Source organism: Tupaia chinensis, unplaced genomic scaffold, assembly GCF_000334495.1.
Source record: "Tupaia chinensis unplaced genomic scaffold, TupChi_1.0 Scaffold000288_2, whole genome shotgun sequence".
In the NCBI taxonomy this organism is placed as follows: domain Eukaryota; kingdom Metazoa; phylum Chordata; class Mammalia; order Scandentia; family Tupaiidae; genus Tupaia; species Tupaia belangeri.
Genome location: NW_006159773.1, coordinates 1,105,438 through 1,109,790, shown reverse-complemented (window position 1 = coordinate 1,109,790; position 4,353 = coordinate 1,105,438). Strand labels below are relative to the sequence as shown.

The 4,353-nt window shown below is 40.9% G+C and overlaps 1 pseudogene; it reads right to left on the bottom strand.

The window, feature by feature from the left end:
- Positions 1-1,591: 1,591 nt before the first annotated feature.
- On the bottom strand, positions 1,592-2,111 carry LOC106735061 (ubiquitin-40S ribosomal protein S27a pseudogene; annotated as a pseudogene).
- Between the last annotated feature and the right edge of the window lie 2,242 nt (positions 2,112-4,353).

Below are 4,353 nucleotides of genomic sequence, written 5' to 3'. Positions count from 1 at the left end.
TAAGAACTACATATAATTTATATAATTAATTTCCATGTGATACTTGCACATCAAGTATACCAAACAGAAACTTATACAAATATAACGCTCATATTAGCTATCTTACAGCTAAATGATCATGAAAACTCTGCCAAGGTATAGCTAACAGAAACCTTTCTGCTAAAAAAAAAAATCACTAAGAGGCTCTCCACCACTTTTCTTATTCATACCATAGATAGTCTGTTCCATTTGTGATGAAGTAGTCACCTCCGTGGAACAAAGTCTCTATTATTAACTTGAGAAAGTTTGCAGCCTCTGTGTGCATTGGTCCAAATTTCTGACTCTAAATGCAGAGTCTTGGTGAAGTGTAGGGCAGATTTGTGTGATGATAGTGATTTAGAGTCCCTTCCCTTCAATGTACTCTGCAAATGGCCTCTGCAGTGGGTCATTCTACTTAAAGGCCTCTTTATTTACACAACACTGTAGCTCTATGCTGTTTTCCCCCCTCTAACAAAAGCTGGAACACCACTGTATTTTAGCAGTGAATAGAAAGTTTTCTTCTGCCTGGTTTTATCTGGGAAAAGAAAATTCGAAAAGCAGATTGAATCAACTAAGATAAAACCATGGGCAGTGATAGATCTCGGCCACACTGCTGCCTAGTAGCTGTCCTTGAAGTAGTTGAGAGTCTGTGTTCTGAATCCCACAGCCGTGGCATCAAACCTGCAATGCACAAGTTGCATGATCTTGGTAAGTCCTTTCACCTTTTTGAACCTCAGTTTCTTCATAAAATACAAGTGATAAAAACCATAATCACCCATCAGAGAACAAAATAACAGCATGTGTGTAATTCAGTTGCTTGTTCCTTGAGAGACGTTCAAGACAACTCTTACTTGACCATACAACATACAAAGGAATGGGTTTTGTCGTTGGAATACAACAGGAAGCGCTAGTATCCTACTCTCTTCTAATCTTCTAATTTTTTAATCTAAGAAGACTTTTAGAAGAGTTTGCCTGGTCTGCATAGATTGCTTGTTATAAATTGACCTGTAGATTATAGGTTTATGACCCAGAGCTCCACTGGAAAAAGGAAACTGGTCACTTATATGGACTTTCCAGCTATGGGGTTAAGGAGTTCTCTAGAAATGAGGATGCCCTGAAAATTAGTTGTTTCCATGGGCTTCTTTGTACTTCTTTGTACGACATGGTGTTATCTGTTACTCAAAACCTATATGCATGTGAATACAGAAAATGGGAGTTCCATCCTGGAGTTCAGGGTTTTCTAGATTCTGAGGGTGCATCACCGACATTTGCCTCTTGTCTCTCTCACTGTTTCTTCATAAAGCTTGGGTAAATTGGGGTAAGACATGTATGTGGTAATATCTTGGTGCACTTTTCATATGGTTCTATAAGAAACGAATGACTTAATATACAAAAGTTCTTAGAATGCTGTCCAGGAACCATTATGCATGTACCTTATTAACACCATTATTGTTTTATAATTTCATGAAGCAGTGTGGTACACAGGTGATCCTGGAGGCTGGAGGTGAGTGTTAAAGATGTGAATGGTCTCTTTCCACAAGCAATTTTTTTCTTTTTTAGTTCATTTCTTTTATTAACTCATAAACAATGACTTGTCTTCTGGGTTGTTGAAACAGTCAGTCAGACAACATTTGCCACAATAATGTCTGTCACAATGGCCGGCCATAAAAACCCCAGCACCACATTCATCTGAAGGGCACACCCGACGAAGGCAGCTGATTTTTGCCATTTTCATCCGCCTTATAAGTATTTCAGGACAGCCAGCTCAACCTTCTTTCTCTTCTGCATATTCTTCTTGGGAGTGGTGTAAGACTTCTTTCTTTTCTTAGCACCACCACGAAGCCTCAACACAAGATGAAGCGTGGACTCCTTTTGGATGTTGTAGTCAGACAGAGTATGCCCATCTTCCAACTGCTTGCCAGCAAAAATCAGTCTTTGCTGATCAGGAGGAATTCCTTTCTTACCCTGGATTTTGGCTTTTACATTTTCTATTGTATCCGAAGGTTCAACCTCGAGGGTGATGGTCTTCCCTGTGAGGGTTTTTACAAAAATCTGCATCTTGGTGGTGGTCCCACCTGAGGATGAGGAAGAGGAAGAGACCTCTTTCCACAAGTCATTTAAGTTGAGGGCGAACTACGATGATATGAGTTAGTGCTGCAGGAGTGTCCATGACATTTTTTAACTGTCCTAGCTTGGATTCCCCCAAGAGCACACTCTGAGACAGAGAAGCAAATGTGAATAGCTTACCCAGGAAGTGAAACAGCAGGAGAGAGGGAAAGTGAGACAGGGAAAGCAAAAGCTACTAATAATGGGTGAATTATCAAGCAAAGTTCTGTTGTGAATAATTGGGACTTATTCCTACTGTGCAACTGGGAACCAATGTAGAACATGAGCCTCAGAGTTATACCAACTGCAGAGCACAGAAGTTGGTCTTTTTACACACCACCTCCTACCAGTCTTAGGTTAGAGCTGCTGGGGGCAAGAAGGGGGAGTTAACTGTCTGGTACTCTTACCCTCCTGGCAAGGCAGCTTGAGCTTAGAGAATGCCCTCAGGCAGAGAGGCACAGAAGCGACAGTTGGCAGTTGGCCAGTACACCTACATCAGTAAAGCCGGAAGGATATTGACAGGCCATGGACTGAGGCTGCTGTATTGGACACACACACTCCTGCCAGCATTTTATTCCTGAGAATAGGGGGAAGAGAATCCCCAGCTGATTAGAAAAGAAGGGTGGTTGGACTGGTTAGGAGAATATATAAGAAAGTTCTCACAAATAATGAGATGAATAATCATTTCTGAAACCAAAACAATAAAAATGTTACATGAAATAAAGACAGTGTAAATATTTTTTTGTATTTTAAATGAGTATGATTAGTAATTCTGCGTCCAGTAATATTAATTTCCACTGATAGGCACTTTTGAAAGGGAACTATTTGGATCTTCATCGGTGGTCTAACCCAAGTGGTCATTTTAGTTTATTATCACTTAATTAACAGTTATATGCACAGTTATCTCACCCTTGCACCTGGTCTAATTTTATGACCCAGGAGTTGTCTCCTGCCTCAGGAGGCTTTGGGGATCCACACTCTGTCTCCTGAATTTCATGTCTTAAAACCACAGATCACTGCACCTATCGTCTACCTCCCTGATCCCATGTCAGTAAGTACCAGCTTCCACATCTTAGTTTTTTCTCTTTTTAAGTTTATTTACTTCGTGAGAGAGTGAAAGAGGGAGGGAGAGAGAAAGAGAAAGACCCTTGATCTCATAATGTGTAATGTTCATTTGCAAGAGAAAAAGAATTGAAAAAAACATCACAGGGCTGGATGGTGGTGCAGAGGTAACACAGCTACATCCGCATGGGATGGTCCCAGTTCATATTCTGGGGCCTCCCTGTACATATCGGTGCATGTGAGCATGCTCACGATTAGAGTGGGCCAAGGCTAGGGGTAGATTGTGGTATGGGGACATTGTCATGGGTGTCTCTATCTCACAGAAGAAATCAATAAATCTATTTTAAAAAGAAAAAATCAGTCTATCTTTAAAAACTGTAAAAAGTGCTTATGATAAAAAAAAAAAGGATGTGAGAGTGAGCAATGTGGAGTATGCCCTAGTATGCATGAGTATGAGTGTGTGGAGGTGGTAGAGTATTCTTGGAAAATATCCCTGACATTTGAGGTGAGATCTAAGGATAAATAGGATTAAATTTCATCCCAGGTGGGTACACTGCCGAGAGAAATAGTTGCATGATTCCTACGGTGGAGAAGAGTCTGGGAGGTGTCCAGGGAGAACTGAGGGAAGAGTGTGACTGAAACCTAGAGAACAGGTGTGATACAAGATAAGCCTGAGTGGCAAGCCGGGGCTGGATTGGTCTGAGAACTATGAATTTCTGTCTTTATTCAAAGACCAATGAGAAGTCATAAGGAATTTTAAGCAAAGGGGTAGTGTGATTAAAATTTTGTTTAAAACAAGTGCTTATGTTTTGAGAATGGGTGTGTGTGTGGGCGGGGGGTGTAAGAGCAAAAGCAGGAGCCTCGAGGTTGTTGCAATAGTCCAGTGGTGGTACCTTGGACTACTCTGGTGGATGAAAACAGAACAGTGTGGATGTATTCAGGAGACATTTGGATTAATACTTCAGAAATGAACACATAATCCTCAATGCCAAAATGTACAAAATAAGGGATTGAACTATTTTACTTTTTATTTTAGAGAGGTTTTTGCTATAGAGTGTGTACACTTGCAGGAGAGACAGAGAGACAGAAAGCAAGAAATTATCCCCCAAGGGGATGGTCATGCTGCAATCCCTTCTCCTCCAGTCTTCTCTCAGGATTTTGGGTATG